Genomic DNA, 18,587 nt, shown 5'->3' with positions numbered 1-18,587 from the left:
ACTCAGTTACTTGGCTGCATTCGTCGCAAGGGAAGCCGGGATGCACGATGGTGTTGGTCTTGGTTCCTGCTCCTGGAACAATGAGGATGAGTGCCACACCTGCAGATTCTTACCCTACAAGGTAACAAACTGAAGTCATGTGATAGGGGCACAGGGAGGAGAGCAGGGACTTTCCTGGTCTCAGAGGGTGAGGAGATCCCCTTTTGGAGATGGGTGGTAGATGGCAGTCTGACATGCCCCTAGGGCACAATATTTATAGGTGGGGTCAACTGGGACCAAGGATTAGGGCACTGGGCTAAATTCTGGTCACTGGATTGGACCCTGGGCCCATCTACACCACACTCAGTTTTTCCCCAACTTGAGAGTGTACCTCACACCTGCCTACCTGGTCCGAAGGGCAGAAATGCAGACTCACTCTTTTTCCAGGAAAAGATGAGCCACTAGCCCACTTAGACTCCTGGGACGGATGTAATTTTCACACCCTCCCACCCACCTCACAGCACCCAAAACAAAGTTAGGAAAAATTTATTCCACTTTTCTAGTGAGAAGTGAAATAGGAATGTACCACTTAGGAATTGATTTCTAACTGCTTTTTACTAACAGTTGTGTCTTAAGTGAATTAGGGATTTATTGTCTCAAATGGAGGAAGTCAGTTAAAAAAGCCTTGAGCTGAACAGCCCAGGCCCGGTACAGTGGTAGCTCCATTCTATCGTGCCAGCAGGGACTCAGGCTCCCTTTGTCTTCCTGGCACATCAACCTTAGTCCCTGGCTTTCATCCTCATGGTTCAAGACAGATGCTGGTGCTCCAGCCACCACACCTATGTTTCAGTCAGAAACAGGAAGGAAAGAAAGAAGTCAGGAAAATACTCCTCTTTAGCAAGTCAACCCACTTGAGGATATTTTCCAGAAATTCTGCCCAGTAATTTGTACCTCCATCTCACTTACCACTTCTGCCTGAAAGGGAGGCCAGAAAAATCCAGTCTCTTAGCTGAACACATAGTCTCCCTGACAACCCAGGATTCTGATGCTCAGGAAGGACAGAGTGGGTATTGAGAAGGCAATTACCCTTCTCTGTTACAACGAAGCTCCAGCAATTTGAAAAAGCTGTCTCTTAGATTATCAATATTTCCCAATCAATCTTCAAAATGCCTCCAGTACTTCCCATGTGTGAGACCTCCAGCTCGTCTCCCTACACTTTCCACCAGACTTCTCAAGACAGATGCCCCAGGAGGAAGTTCTTCCTGCATATCTAAATGTGGGCCATGTCAAGCTACCCCAATGCAACAAGTTCCTGGAGAAAAGGTGCTTCTATGACACAACCCTCCAGAAGATAGCAACATTATACACAGTACAGAATGCATATGAATTCCAGGATGAAAACTCACTCCAGAAGGATGAAATGCATGTATTTCTCTCTGAAAGAACAGTCAGTCACTACATTGGTGCTTGCTCCTTCAAAGTGTTTTGAGAAAAGTGTATTTTCCCTGGTGAATTAAGTTGTGGGCTGCATTGTTTAATCTCTCGCAAGCGTGATGCGCAGCCTTCAATATTGTTTCCTTAGAGAATGTGGAAAAACGCGGATTTGTAGCCCAAATGACTTGCAATCCAGGAAAATGCACACTGCATACCTCTTGCACAAACACACTCTTACACCTAATGCATTGAGAAGATGCAAGAGAGCAGAAAAGAAGGGCATTTTGCAGTGAAATTCAGACGAACATATACAAAACTTCATTTCTATAGGTTGCAGAGAGCTAAAGCATGAATTACTTCATGTTGTCAATGAAACCCTTACATTTCCATGTTCTCTAAAGAAGGACTGAAGAAAACGATGTCTTTGCGTGTCAATTCACTTTAAGCTTCCTAAAGGAGCTCTAAGGTGTGTATTCAGTCCTGGAGAGTTACACACTCTACATATGTTGAACAGCGTTTTTAGCCACCAACAGGTTTCAAACTGAAACTGCTACAAACTGTGTGAAGCATGGAGAAAGAGGTATCTTTCTAGGAGAAATTTACCTAATAACACATCCCAGAGAAGAGGAGCTTTCAATAATGGACTTCCATTGTCAATTTCTTCAAAGATGGGAGGACCCTGGAAAGAAGGCTTGTAATTTAAAAGAAATAACAGGAAACCAATATCTAGGTAGTGAAACGAGCACACTAGTATGGGAGAGGTGCATGTGTAGGATTTCAAGCACCAGCTCTTTGTGGACACTTGGAAAGAGCACTGTGAGAAAAATTTGTACGAAGCAGGATTTGGCCAAAGTAGAAAGACCTTCCAAAACCACCCCTGGAGAACTTATCCAAACAATGAATGTTGCAACAATCTCCTGGAGGAAAGGTGCTTCTATGACACAGACCTCCAGGAGATAGCAACATTCTACACAGTACAAAATGAATATGAATTCCAGGAAGAAAACTCACTCCAGAAGGATGAAATGCAAGTATTTCTCTCTGAAAGAACATTCAGTCATTACATTGGTGCTTCCTCCTTCAAAGTCTTTGTAGAAAAGTGTATTTTCACTCTTGGAATAAGTACTGGGTTGCATTGTTTCATCTCTCGCAAGCGTGATGTTCAGTCTTCAATGCTGTTCCTTAGAGAATATGGAAAAACCCAGATTTGTAGCCCAAGGAACTTGCATCTAGGAAAACGCACACTGCATAACTCTCACTCAAACACGCTCTTACACATAGTGCATTGAGAAGATGCAAGAAAGCAGAAAAGAAGGGCATTTTGCAGTGGAATTCAGACAAGCATACACAAAAGCTCATTTCTATAGGTTGCAGAGAGCTGAAGAATGAATTACTTCATATTGTCGATGAAACTCTTACATTTCCATGTGCCTTGAAGCAGGACTTTGAAGAAAAAGATGTTTTTGCCTGTGAATTCACATTAAGCTTCCTAAAGGGGCTCTAAGGTGTGTATTCAGTGCTGGAGAGTTACACACTCTACATATGTTAAACAGCGTTTTTAGACCACCAACATGCTTAAAACTGAATCTGCTACAAACTGTGTGAAGCATGGAGAAAGAAGTGTCTTTCTAGGAAAAATTTACCTTATTACACATCCCAGAGAAGAGGAGCTTTGAAAAATGGACTTCCCTTGTCAATTTTCTCAAAGATGGGAGGACCCTGGAAAGAAGGCTTGTAATTTAAAAGAAATAACAGGAAACCAATATCTAGTTGGTGAAATGAGCACACTAGTATGGGAGAAGTGCATGTGTAGGATTTCAAGCACCAGCTCTTTGTGGAAAGACCACTGTGAAAGAAATTCGTATGGAGCGGGATTTGGCCAAAGTAGAAAGACCTTCCAAAACCACCACTAGAGAACTTATCCAAACAATGAATGTTGCAACAATCTCCTGGAGGAAAGGTGCTTTTATGACACAACCCTCCAGAAGATAGCAACATTATACACAGTACAGAATGCATATGAATTCCAGAATGAAAACTCTCTCCAGAGGGATGAAATGCATGTATTTCTCTCTGAAAGAACACTCAATCACTACATTGGTGCTTGCTCCTTCAAAGTCTTTTGAGAAAAGTGTATTTTCCCTGGTGGAATAAGTTCTGCGTTGCATTATTTAATCTGTTGCAAGCATGATGTGCAGCCTTTAATGTTGTTTCCTTAGAGAATGTGGAAAAATGGGGTTTGTAGCACAAATGACTTGCAATCCAGGAAAACGCACACTGCATACCTCTTGCTCAAAAACGCTCTTACACCTAATGCATTCAGAAGATGCAAGAAAGTAGAAGAGAAGGGCATTTTGCAGTGAAATCAGATGAGCATGTACAAAAGTTCATTTCTATAGGTTGCAGAGAACTAAAGCATGAATTATTTCATGTTGTCGATGAAACCCTTACATTTCCATGTATCCTGAAGAAGGACTTTGAAGAAAAATATGTCTTTGCATGTCAATTTGCTTTAAGCTTTTTAAGAGAGCTCTAAGGTGTGTATTCAGTGCTGGAGAGTCACACACTCTACATATGTTAAACAGCGATTGTAGTCCACCAACATGCTTAACACATTACGTGCCGCATAGAAATCTCTAAGACATACGCCTGGGACCTCATGATTTGGGGCAAACTGCACGTTATTTAAATCATAACTACAGATCATAATACACTTTAGGTGCTGTTTTTCAATAATTATAACATTTTTATTTACAAAAACAATTAAACAATTAAACAATTAAAGTTCCTAGTACTTTTTAAACATATGGTACTGCGTAAAACATTTTCCTCTATGAAGAGGGACCAAACAAAATTTACATAAGTATCTAGATTCACTCCTTTTTCCATGGGCTGCCCAAACTCTGCAGGCTCTCGTGGGAAATTTTTTCTTTTCACTCGCTGGAATACACGTAGGTTCATGCTGCTTCATATCACCTGACAAACTTTTGGGTGGATCTTTACGAGGTGCTCTCCTTGCACTCCCAGGGGAAGGGCTGGACAGATTTGTCTCTGGTTTTGGACAGCCTTCATTATTGTCATCCATTATTCAGTCTCTCGCCACCAATAGCAGAAACTGTTTATACTTCATTTTTGCTTTTGGATTGAGGATGTTGTACACTCTAAATGAATTGAAAAGTCCACAGTTTATAAGGTACAGCACTACTTTTTTTGTCCATTTCTTCGTTTTCCTTAGAATGGAACAACACGAGGAGGGGAGGCAAGAAGGTGGCACTGTGAGAAGCAGCAGAGCGCCCCCTCTCCCAGCCATGGACTCAATTTCCTCCTAAAATCCTACGTAGCCAGCTTGGAAAAACCAGAGAAACATACCTGAGTGGACGGAGTGCGAGTGGGGAGCACTGAAGAGACATCACAGAGTCTGGTAGGAGAGGGCGGCCATAGAAAGGGGGAGTCCCCCTGAAAGTTGTCCCCAGCTCCAAGCCCGGAGCCTTGGAGACTGCAAAGCTCCCTCCCCTCAGGAGCGTGGTTGGCATTCAAAAGCGTCGGTCCCCACCTGGAGCTACCAGAGGGGAAGGAGCACCGGTACACAGGGCAGAGGGTCCCAGGGGAGCTATGAGGCCTGGAGGGAACAGCGCATTCCTAGGAAGCAAAGCCTCTAGTGGTGGCTGCGACTGGCATCTAATGCTCGGGGTGCTGACCATAGGGAAGGCTGTCCCAAGGTCTGTGGCACTCAAGTGGTAAGGAACCAGAGGATTGTGCTGAGCACCTGTGCACGGGGATCCTCTGCCTCCCTGTGGGGCAGTGTGTTGAGCCCCAGAAAGCACTGAATCTGCGAGGTGCAGGGAGGGGAGGAGCCCTCCTGCCCTGAGCTCCCGGTGCCAGGAGGCTGAAATCTGTGACCAGCCCTGAGGGTGTCATCCCTCCCTGAGCTCCCAGTGTCCAGAGGCTGGGATCTGTGACCAGCCTTGAGGGTGCCTCCTGCCCTGAGCTCACAGTGCCGAGAGGCTGGGATCTATGACCAGCCCTGACAGGCGCCGTGGTGGCGCATGGTGCTGCACCAGCTTTGCTGAGACCAGCAGTGCAGGGAGCTGTGTGGAGCTGACTTTGGGTCCCCTCCCGCTGGGTGCCTTGGAGCAAGGGCGGGGGGAACTTGCAGGGTGGACTCTCTGCCCATGTGTTGCTTTGTGTGTTTGTGAGTTTGACTGAGGAACTGACTGCCACCTTCCAGGCATGCACTGCACAGACCAACCAGCGGAGGCTGTAACTGGGGTCTGCACAGTAGATGGTCTGAGGGGCAGGCCTAGTGTGACCAGCTAACCAGAGCTGAGCAGGGAGTGGCAGAGCCCACCTGCCTCTCCCACAGCCAGGAGCCCCGCCCCCAACAGGAAAGGGGCGGGTCCCACTCACTGAGGCCCCAGACACACCAGCAGGGCACAGTCCTGAGGGGGAAGGGAGAGCAGATCACAGGAGGACTTTACAGGAATAAGACTCTGGGGACTGTTGTTTGGGAACTGGAGGAAACACTGAAAACCCCTGCTGGGGGCTGGGCAGGCAAAGGGCTCACCAGAATGTGCTCTTAATCGAACCCAGAGCCCAGGCTGCCGAAACGGCCCATACAGAAAAGGCAACAGGCTGAACACAATCTGAAGCTGCAGCAGGCCAGAGCCTGGGGAACTAGAATCGGCGGACATGGTAGGACTGAGGAGCTGGCGGTGGAGCAGAGATTAACTCACTCCCGCAGAGTGAGTGCCTGACAGCGGCACCTCTAAGGAGAATGATACCCTGGGCTACACTAGCCACACTGCACCCTAAAGACTCCACAGGAGACTCTGGAGTAAGACCAGGCCACTACAAGGTTGCAAAATAGCTGACAAGAGGAGGTGGTCCACAGAGAGCCTCAGATCAGCCATCTGCATAAGGACACCAGAGCCAAACCTAGACGGCTCCTCACATTGGCTGCTACACAAGCACCTCCCAGGAGAACTGAAATCAGCACACAAAACAGTGACCCTCAGACAACATAACTTGCCCAGAAAAAACTCACCTAATTGACTATTTTTTTTTATTTTTATTTTTTTGGTTTGGTTTTGTTTTTTTTGGTTTTTGAGTCTTTTGCCTTTTGTTTCTGGGTTTATTTTTTCTCTTTTTTCCTTAGGAAGAAGACAAAGGGGAGACAATTCATTTTTTCTTTTTTTTGAAATTTTATAAAAATTTTTTTAAATTTTTTTAAACATTTTTTAAACTAATTTTTCTTTTCTCTTTTTTATAAAAGAATTTTGTCTTGCTTAGCTTGTTTTTGGTTCTGTCTCAGTTATCAGCTTTGTTTTGTTTCATCCTTGCTTCTAATATCAAGACTTTCTTGATATCCCTGCTTACGACTGGGACTTTATCATTATAACCAAGTTTACTGCTTTCCTCTATAGTTTCCCACAAATCTCTTACTGGATTCCCTCCTTGCCTGGGCTTTGTCTCTCTCTCTCCTCTCAATCCATTGGCATAACTTTTTTCTTCTTTTTCTTTTGTCTTTTTCTACTTTTCTTTCATTCTTTCATTATGCCCCGTTCTGTCTTCCTGTCCGATTGTTAGTTTCTCTTATTCTCTTTATTGTATTTTTGTTTTCTCATTTTCAACTATTATCCTATTCCTATTTTCTCCCTTAATTTTTTGCTGGACCTTCTTTCAGAATCTTTTCTCTGCTTCTGTTATCTCCCAGTAGCTTCTTCATTTTTTACATTTTAGTTTATTATTTTCTAAATATTCACCAGTATTAACAATAATATACATCTCTCTCTCTAAGCATTACTTTTCTTTCTTTCTTTCTTTTTATGCATTTTCTTTTTGTGTGTGTGTGTTCTCCCTTCACCCTTCCAGTTCTATTTTCACATGGGTTATTTTCATTGTGACTGTCAAGATATTTTGTAAGATACCTCTTGTTTCCTGAATTTTAGTTGTGTATTGTCCTGCCTTGCCAGCACCCATACAACAGCTTACACATCGAGGTTGGGGCTGAGACACAGTTAGCCAACCTGAGAGGAGGGTTCTCCCAAGGACTGATCTACAACAATCTAGACCCAACCACAACAGGAGAACATAAAGAAATCACAAAAGGAGCACCCACAAGAGGGACACGCCAGGAGCGAAGAGCTCAGAGGTGTAAGGAAAACACACCTCTGGGCTCCACTGGACCCACAAGGCAAAATCCCATCCCACAAGACTGGGGGACAGCAAATATATCTAATATAGAGATACAAACACTAAGACCTACCAAAATGGGGAGACAAAGAAACAACCTCCAAATTAAAGAAAAGGAACATCGTCAGAAAAAGACTTTGATGAGATGGAGTTAAGCAAGTTATCAGAAACAGAGTTCAGAGTATTGATGATGAAGATGTTCAAGGAACTTAAGAAGACTCTAGATGATAAGATCGAGGACCTTAGTGAAAACATGAGAAAAGAGATACAAAATATAAACAAAAATCAGACAGAGAAAAAGAATGCAGTATCTGATATCAAGAATGCACTGGAAGGAATTAAAAGCAGGCTCAATGAAGCAGAGGATAGAATAACTGACTTAGAAGCCAAGGTAGAAAAAATCACACAATCAGAGCAGCAAAAAGAAAAAAACACTTAAAAAACATGAAGACAGTCAAAGGGAGCTTTGGGACAACATGAGTGAAACAACATTCGCATTATAGGAGTGCCAGAGGGGGAGCAAAGAGAGCAAGGGATAGAGAACTTCGTGGAGGAAATAATGATAGAAAACTTCCCTAGGCTGGCGAAGGAGAAAGCCACATGAGTTCAGGAAGCACACAGGGTTCCAAACAAGAGGGACCCAAAGAGACCCACTCCGAGACACATCATAATTAAAATGGCAATGTCAAGGACAAAGAGAAAATATTAAGTGCTGCAAGAGAGAGACAAGCAGTGACCTACAAGGGAACCCCCATAAGGCTGACAGCTGATTTCTCAACAGAGACTCTTCAAGCCAGAAGGGAGTGGCATGAAGTTCTGCAAGTAATGAAAAGAAAGAACATGCAATCAAGATTGCTTTATCCAGCAACGCTATCATTTAACATTGAAGGTGAAATAAAAAGTTTCCCAGACCAAAAAAAAGGCTAAAGGATTTCAGTACCACTAAACCAGCATTGCAAGAAATGCTAAAAGGACTGCTTTAAGAAAAAGAAGGAATAGTGAGAGAAAGGTACATCAGCATAAAGGGGGAAAATGGCACTAAGTAAGTCGATATCAATAGTAACCTTAAATGTAAATGGGTTAAGTGGTCCAATGAAAACACAAAGGGTAGCTGAATGGATAAGACAGGACCCAAATATATGCTGTCTACAAGAGACCCACCTGAGAGCAAAAGAATCACACAGGCTAAAGGTGAAGGGATGGTGTAAAATATTCCATGCAAATGGAAAGGAAAAGAAAGCTGGAGTAGCAATTCTTATTTCTGACTAAACAGACTTCAAAATAAAGACCATAACAAGAGACAAGGATGGTCACTACATATTACTAAAGGGATCAATCCAACAGGAGGAAATAACCCTGATAAACATTTATGCACCCAATACAGGAGCACCTAAATATATAAAAAAATTCTTGGGGGACTTTAAAGTGCAGATTGACAGCAACACAATCATACTGGGGGGCTTTAACACCCCACTGTAAGCACTGGACAGATCATCAAGACAAAAAATCAACAGGGAAACGCAGACCTTAAATGAATCACTAGACCTAATGGATTTAATTGACATTTATAGAACATTTCACCCCAAAGCAGCAGAATACACATTCTTCTCAAGTGCACATGAAACATTCTCAAAAATAGACCACATGTTAGGGCACAGGGCAGTCTCTACAAATTCAAGAAGATTGAAATCATATCAAGCATCTTCTCGGATCACAATGCCATGAAACTAGAAATCAACCACTATTAAAAATCTCAAAAATATTCAAACACATGGAGGCTAAATAGCATGTTATTAAACAATGAATAGGTTACCAAGGAGATCAAGGAGGAAATCAAACACTTCGTGGAAATTAACAAAAATGAACAGACAACAACCCAAAACTTATGGGATGTGGCAAAAGCAGTCCTGAGGGGAAAATTCATAGCATTACAGGCCTATCTCAAGAAACAAGAAAAAGATCTAATGAACCATCTAACACAACAACTAAAAAAACTAGAACGAGAACAGCAAGAAAACCCCCATAGAAGTACAAGGAAGGAAATAATAAAAATCAGAGCAGAGATTAATGACATAGAGACAAAAAAACAATTTAAAAAATTAATGAAACCAAGAGCTGGTTCTTTGAAAAGGTGAGTAAGATTGATGTACCTTTATCCAGACTCACTAAGAAACAAAGAGAGAGGACCCAAATAAATAAAATCAGAAATGAAAGACGCGATATAACAACTGATCCAACAGAAATACAAAGGATTGTAAGAAAATATTATGAGCAACTATATGCCAACAAATTGGACAACATAGGGGAAATGGACAAATTCCTAGAAGCATACAACCTTCCAAAGCTGAATCAAGAAGAGTCAGAAAACCTGAATAGGCCGATAACAACTAATGAAATTGAAGCAGTAATCAAAAAACTCCCAACAAACAAAAGTCCTGGACCCAATGGATTTACAGGTGAGTTTTACCAAACATTCAAAGAAGAATTAACACCTATTCTATTCAAACTATACCAGGAAAATTCAAGAGGAGGGAAAACTCCCAAATATTTTTTATGAGGCCAGCATCACCCTAATCCCAAAACCAGATAAAGACACTACAAAGAAAGAAAATTACAGGCCAATATCCCTGATGAACATAGATGCTAAAATCCTCACTAAAATACTAGCAAACCGGATCCAGCAATACATTAAAAAGATCATACATCATGACCAAGTGGGATTTATTCCAGGGATGCAAGGCTGGTACAACATCCGCAAATGAGTAAATGTGATACATCACATAAATAAAATGAAGGACAAAAATCATATGATCATATCAATAGACGCAGAAAAAGCATTTGACAAAAGCCAGCACCCGTTTCTGATAAAAACTGTCAGCAAAGTGGGAATAGAGGGATCATCCCTCAACATAATAAAGGCCATATATGACAGACCTACAGCCAACATCATACTCAATGAGCAAAAACTAAAACCATTTCCATTAAAAACCAGAACAAGACAGGGATGTCCACTTTCACTACTCTTATTCAACACAGTACTGGAAGTCCTCGCCATAGCCATCAGACAGGAAGAAAACATAAAAGGTATCCAAATTGGAAAGGAGGAAGTAAAACTGCCATTTGCAGATGACATGATACTGTACATAGAAAACCCTAAAGACTCCATCAAAGTACTACTAGATTTGATAAACAAATTTGGCAAGGTAGCTGGATACAAAATCAACATCCAGAAATCAATGGCATTCTTATACACCAACAATGAACTTTCAGAGAGCGAAACTAAAAAAGCAATACCATTTACCATTGCAACTAAAAAAATAAGATACCTAGGAATAAACTTAACCAAGGATGTAAAAGACCTGTACTCAGAAAACTACGTGACACTGAAAAAAGAAATAGAGGAAGATTTAAACAAGTGGAAGAATATACCACGCTCATGGATTGGAAGAATTCATATCATTAAAATGTCTATACTCCCCAAAGCAATTTATAAATTTAATGCAATGCCTATGAAAATACCAACAGCATATTGCACAGACCTAGAACAAACATTTCAAAAATTTATATGGAACCAAAGAAGAGCCCGAATAGTTGCAGCCATCTTGAGAAAAAACAACAGAGTGGGAGGGATCACATTACCAGACTTCAAACTGTATTACAAAGCCACTGTAATCAAAACGGCCTGGTATTGGTACAACAACAGGCACATAAATCAATGGAACAGAACAGAGACCCCAGAAATAGACCCACACCATTATGGTCAGTTAATAGTTCACAAAGGAGGCAAGAGCATCCAATGGAGTAAGGACAGTCTCTTCAATAAGTGGTGCTGGGAAAATTGGACAGATACATGCAAACAAATGAAACTAGACCACCAACTTTCACCATACACAAAAATAAACTCAAAATGGATAAAAGACTTAAATGTAAGTCACCAAACCATAAAAATCCTGGAAGAAAACATAGGCAGTAAAGTCACAGACATCCCACGTAGTGGACTTTTCACTGATCCATCTCCTAGGGCAAGAGAAACAAAAGAAAAAATAAACATATGGGACTACGTCAAACTAAAAAGCTTCTGCACAGCAAAAGAAAACAGCCTCAAAATACAAAGGAACCCCATGGTCTGGGAAAACATATTTGCCAAGGATGAATCTGATAAGGGGCTAATTTCCAAAGTGTACAAAGAACTCATAGCACTCAGCAAGAGGAAGACAAACAACCCAATTAAGAAATGGGCAAAGGACCTGAATAGACACTTCTCCAAAGAGGACATACGGATGGCCAAGAGACACATGAGAAAATGCTCAACGTCGCTAATCATCAGAGATGCAAATTAAAACCACAATGAGGTGTCACTTCACACCTGTCAGAATGGCTCCATCAACAAATCAACAAACAACATGTGCTGGCGAGGGTGTGGAGAAAGGGGAACCTAGTACACTGCTGGTGGGAATGCAGACTGGTGCAACCACTATGGAAAACAGTATGGAGGTTCCTCAAAAAACTAAAAATGGAGCTGCCGTTTGACCCAGTGATTCCACTCCTAGGAATGTATCCTAAGAATCCTGAAACATTCATCAGAAAGGATATACGCACCCCAATGTTCATAGTAGCACAGTTTACAATAGCTAAGATCTGGAAACAGCCCAAGTGCCCATCAGTAGCTGAGTGGATAAAAAGCTGTGGGACATTCACACCATGGAATACTACGCAGCTGTAAATATGAAGAATCTCCTACCCTTTGGGACAGTATAGATGGACCTGGAGAATATTATGCTAAATGAAATAAGCAAGGCAGTGAAAGACAAATATCACATGATCTGGCTTATATGAGGAATCTAAAGAACTTAATAAACTGATGAACAGAATAGATTCAATGACATGGAAGCAAAGATGAGACTAACGAATGTCAGAGGGATGGAGGAGGGCGGGTGGGTGGAGGGGGAGAGAATAACCAAAGAATTTATATGCATAAAGGCATAACCCAAGGACACGGACAATGGTGGGGAGAGGGACTGGGGAGGGGGAAAGGATGGGGTGGAACGGGCCATTGGGGAGAAAAAGGGACATCTGTAATATTTTAAACAAAAATTAAAATTTTTTTTTAAAAAAAGAATGGAACAACACGAAAAGAATTGATCTGCAAGGTCAAAGCCTTTCATGTGGGCATTGTATTCCTTGATGCAGGTAGGTTTTACAATATTCTCTCCCGTTTTTCTATTTTTTTTCCTGTTGTCTAGACAGAAGTGTCATGGATCTTTGATATCCTTCAGACAACCCGCTTGTCTTTCCATGCTAAGAGAAGAATATCGCCTTTTCTGGAAAATATTATGTCACCTTTCTTCATTCTTGATGTTTTCATTTTCAAATTTGACGATAAACCGCTACTCTTCGTAATAGTCCCACAGAATCTAGTTTTGTTCTGTAACAGCAATTCAGCAGATGTAGCACTGTAATAATTATCCTGGAAAATATGGTACCATATGCCAAGATAGGGTCCAAGGACTGAAAGAACAGTTTCTTGCAATTTCTTTCTTTCAGCAGTGCATATCTCCATAGTGCAGATATAGCCGGTGTCACTCTCGCACACCATCCGAACAAGTAAACCGTATTTTGTTATTTTCGCTGGGTTGTACATGAGAAATTTTAAACCTCCTCTCCATGGAATCATTGACTCGTCCAAAGACAACCGTTGCTTTGTTTTGTATATTGTTCAAAATTTATGCAGGAAATAATCCAGCACAGGTTGAATCTTGGAAAGTCTCCCCGAGCTACTGTACATTTGGGTGTTATCATTGAAATGCCAGAATGTCCATATTTGCTCAAATCTATGGCAACTCATTATCTGTGGAAATATAGGGGTACATATCAAAGGATCTGTTGAACAACAGTCTTTCAAGCTATCTTTTCTTGTTTGACCCATCAGAATAATTAGCTCAAGGAATTTCTTGGTGTCCTTCTGTGTAACTGGAGACCACTTTAGTGTTCTAGATGGTGTTTTGCATTTCATTGCGGTTTGATCGTGATAGTTGGACAGCTCTTTGCACATCTCAAACAATTCATCACCAAAAAAGAGATTGGTCACCGAGGTACAGAGTCACTCTGAGAAGGAAATGTAGTGACCCCAGCATGACCTTCAAACATCTGTAAGCGTGGTGGTGTGTCAATTTCAGAACAACAATTATCAGTAGCTTCGTCCATGTCAGAATCACTTGAAAGCACCTCCACCTTGCACTTCCTTACAAGTCTAATAATTTCACTGTCAGTAGAGTCAGTAGAATCGTCTCCGGAATCGTCAAAACAGTCATCCGCATCTTCTTTCTCACTAGGAATATCTGATAAATTATTGTTAAATACTTCCAGAGGTGTATCAGTTTCGTTGGTTTCCTTCCTTTTTCTGAGAGAGGGAATTTTTAAGCGCCAGGAACTTGAAGACAAAGACTACTCGAATGACCAAAATACAATGTAACTGCAATGCTTTATGGGTTGGTGCAATTATATAGTTTTTTTGTAGATTGACCTGCACGGTTTCCACCAATGAGATTGCTTCATTCGATGTAGACAAGTCACTGTGTTGACATCTAAGGTCCAAAACAGATGGCGCGTGAAAAACGATAAAACTCGTGAGCGGTCCTTAACAGATGGGGCATGAAACACGAGAAAACTTATGAGTGGTCCTTAAAAGATGGCGCAGGAAAACAAGAAATCTCGTGAGCAGTACTTAACAGATGGGGCGTGAAACATGAGAAAACTCGTGAGCAGTACACAATGTGTTAAAACTGAAACTGCTATAAACTGTGTGAAGAATGGAGAAATAGGTATCTTTCTTGGAGACATTTACCTTAGAACACATCCCAGAGAAGAGGAGCTTTCAAAAATGGACTTCCCTTGTCAATTTCCTGGATGGGATGACCCTGGAAAGAAGGCTTGTAATTTAAAAGAAATAACAGGAAACCAATATCTAGGTAGTGAAACGAGCACACCAGCATGGGACAAGTGCATGTGTAGGTTTTCAAGCAGCAGCTCTTTGTGGACACTTGGAAAGAGCACTATGAAAAAAAATTGGTACGAAGCGGAATTTGGCCAAAGTTGAAAGACCTTCCAAAACCACCACTAGAGAACTTAGCCAAACAATGAATGTTGCAATAAGCTCCTGCAGGAAAGGTGCTTCTATGACACAACCCCCGAGCAGATAGCTACATTCTACACAGTACAAAGTGCATATGAATTCCAGGCTGAAAACTCACTGCAGAAGGATGAAATGCGTGTGTTTCTCTCTGAAAAAACACTCAGCCACTACATTGGTGCTTGCTCCTTCAAAGTCTTTGTAGAAACGTGTATTTTCACTGGTGGGATAAGTTTTGGGATGCATTATTTCACCTCTTGCAAGCCTCATGTGCAGCCTTCTATGTTGTTTCCTTAGAGAATGTGGAAAAACGCGGATTATGTGTCCCAAATGACTTGTAATCCAGGGAAACACACACTGCATAACTTTCTTGGAGAAATTTACCTTATAACACATCGCAGAGTAGAGGAGCACTCAAAAAAGGACTTCCCTTGTCAATTTACTCAAAGATTGAATGATCCTCGAAATATTCCTTGTATTTCAGAAGACATAACAGTAACCCAATGCCTACGTAGTGAAACGTGCAAACCAGTACTGAAACAGTGAATGTATGGGCTTTCAAGCAGCATATCTTTGTGGGCACTTGGAATGAGTGCTGTGAGCTGAATTCCTATGAAGTGTGATTTGGTCACAGTTGTAAGCACTCCCAAAACAACCAACCAAGAAGTTAGGGAAGTAATGAGTGTTGCAACATATTCCTAAATGAAGGGTGTTATATGACACAACCCTCCAGAAGATATAAACATTCTACACAGTACAAAATGTGAGTTAATTCTAGAAAGGAAACTCACTGCAATGAAATGAAATGCATGCATTTCTCTTTGAAGAACACTAGTACTTTCTCCTTCATCGTCTTTGGAGAAATGTGTTTATTTCCTGGTAGAATGATTTTTGTCCTGCATGGCTGAACCTCTCGCAATGGTGATGTACAGCCTGCACTGTTTATACTTAGATGCCGGAAGCCGTTCCATCCTTGCTCCTTGACATAGTATGCAAGGAGGAGACATGTGCACAGCAAATGCTCTGTGGGACTTCGTGTATGGCATAGCCCTCTTCCTATGCTTGTTCCCCTTTCTAACACTCTGTGTCTTACCCGAGTCACTTCACCAGAAAAGAGTTTTGCCCTAGCTGGAAACTTTTCCCTAGCAGGGGAATCAGACAGAACTGGAAAAGACAATGATTCAGTAAAAGCCCCAAAGAGTACGGGAAAATTATGTGCCGCTTATGAGGAACTCAGACTGTCAGCAGAAAGTTTGGGACGTGTTAGGCCCACTACCACAGGAAGTTTCCCACCAGGGAAGAGGCCTTGGTTGGGGCCTCTGCTGATTTGCTGGCACAGGGCAATCCACAGGGAGTCCATCAGTGAGTTCCCACTAAGGAATGTATTACTGGGCGATGTTTATATTAATGAAAAACTCTGGGAATCCCCACAAGGAAAGAGCAGTCTAGGAAAGAGATTATTTCAATCTACACCTGAACCCTTATCATACACAGAATAACCATACACAGGGTATTACAATGAGGATGGACTGCTGCAGGGAATGTAAGCAGAGAGACTGAGGCTGGGTGCCAGACAGGCAGGCAGTCACCATAGCTAAAAACAATCATGCGCAAGCTGCAGAACCTTTACTTAGGACTCGCATAACCTTTACATAAGAAAAGCTGGCCTAGTTATTCTCCTTTTAGCTATACGGTAGAGCAATAAAATAGTAACTTCAGAATATAAATAACAAACTAGAGATGAACCTGTAGAATAGCCTACAGAAATACAAACAATAGATAAGACTAAAATTAACATACCTAAACAGATGTAAATTCTTTAGCAAAGGTCAGATAAGAAGGTACAATCGTTAACTGTGAAAGGCCAAAACAGAAACCATAACAAAGCATGATGTCATGTTGTTTAACCAGCAATAAAATCAAATAGTATAAATACAGTTGTAACAAGGCAATAAAGAGAGAAGCTGATTGTCCTGATGCTCCGAACGCTGTCTCCGTGTCCTGCATTCTTCCCCGATGCCATTCACACCTTTGGGGACCCCTGGACCACTGACTGGGGCTGGACCCTGGCACTTAGAGTATCTTGAAAAAATGAATCTGTAGCACAACTTACTTGTAATCCATAAAACCCCACAATAGGCATCTGTTGTTCACACACGATCTAAGGCATCTAAGTATACAACAGTGCAGGCTGTACATCACCATTGTGAGAGGTTCAACCATGCGGGACAAACTCATTCTACCAGGAAAGAAACACATTTCTCAAAAGACTTTGAAGGAGAAAGTGCCAGTGTAGTGACAGTGTTTTTCAAAGCATTTAGATGATCAAACTAACCAGAAAATAAGGTCATTTTGCAGGGAAATTGAACCGTGTCTGTACAAATGTTCATTTCAATCATCGCCTCCAGGGAAGTAAAGCATGAATTACATCATGTCATCGACCAAATCCTTACTTTTGCACAAGCTCATAAGAAAGACTTTGAAGAACAGTAAGGTTTCAGTATTTCTGTTTACCTTGAGTTGCCTAAAAGAGGTATAACATGTCTATTCAGTGGTGGAGGGTTACACACTCTACACATGTGTAACAGCATTTTAGTGCATCATCATGTGTAAAACTGAAACTGCTCCAGAGTGAAGCATGAGGAACAGGCAACTCTCTTAAAGACCTTTACTTTATAACAAATCACAGAGGAGAGGAGCACTCTGCAAAGGACTTCCCTTGTGTATTTACTCAAAGACTGAATGTTCCTTGAAATATTCTTTGTATTTCACAAGACATAACAGGAACCCAATGCCTAGGTTGTGAAATTAGCAAACCAGTACTGGAACAGTGACTATTGGGGATTTCAAGCAGCAGCTCTTTGTGGACACTTGGAATGAACGCTGTGAAAGGAATTCGTATGAAGCGAGATTTGGGCACAGTTGTAGGCACTCCCTAAACAACCAATGGAGAAGTTATGCAAATAATGAATGTTGCAACATATTCATTGATGAGAGGTTGTTATATGGCACAATTCTCCAGAAGATATTAACATTCTACATAATACAAAGTGTGTCGTTAATTTCAGGATGGAAAATCATTCCAAGGGATAAAATGCATGTATTTCCCTTTCAAAGAACACCCCAGTCACTACATTGGTGCTTGCTCCTTCAAAGTCTTTTGAGAAAAGTGTATATTTACTGGTTGAATGAGTTTTGTCTTGCATTGTTTAACCTCTCACAACGGTGATGTACAGCCTTCAATGTTGTATACTGAGAATATCTTGAAAAACATGGATATTTAGCACAAATTACTGTTAACCCATGAAAACCCACACTAGGTAACTCTTGCTCAAACACATTCCTATACCTAAAGCATTTAAATAATAAAACTAACCATAAAAGTCATTTTGCAGTGAAATTCAATAGTTTCCAGTGAACCAAAGCATGAATTACTTCAGGTTATTGATGAAATTCTTACATTTTCACAAGCTCATAAGACAGACTGTGAGGAATAAGATTTCAGGGTTTCAATTTGCTTTGAGTTTCCTAAAAGAGGTAAAACCTGTTTATTCTGTGCTGGAGGGTTACAAATTGTACATATGTGAAACACCACTTTTAGAGTCTCATCATGTTTAAAACTGAAACTGCTACAAAGTGAGTGAAACATGGGGAAACAGGCAACTTTCTTAAAGAACGTTTCCTTGTAACACATCACACAGGAGAGGAGCACTTTGCAAAGTGCTTCACTTGTGTATTTAATCAAAGATTGAATGATCCTCTAAATAATAGTTGTATTTTACAAGACATAACAGAAAACCAATGCCTAGGTATTAAAATTAACAAGCCAAATTGGAACAGTGTATGTTTAGGA

General features: G+C 41.3%; 1 long non-coding RNA gene across 1 annotated transcript in view; it reads right to left on the bottom strand.

The window, feature by feature from the left end:
• Positions 1–18,587, bottom strand: part of LOC148090297 (uncharacterized) — a 51,372-nt gene that overhangs the window by 22,765 nt on the left and 10,020 nt on the right. The gene's annotated exons all lie outside the window — the stretch shown is intronic.

The sequence above is a fragment of the Miniopterus natalensis genome, unplaced genomic scaffold (genome assembly GCF_054644295.1).
Source record: "Miniopterus natalensis isolate mMinNat1 unplaced genomic scaffold, mMinNat1.hap1 Scaffold_69, whole genome shotgun sequence".
NCBI lineage: Eukaryota > Metazoa > Chordata > Mammalia > Chiroptera > Miniopteridae > Miniopterus > Miniopterus natalensis.
The sequence above is the reverse complement of the archived record's forward strand: the minus strand, read 5'-3'. Positions and strand labels throughout refer to the sequence as shown.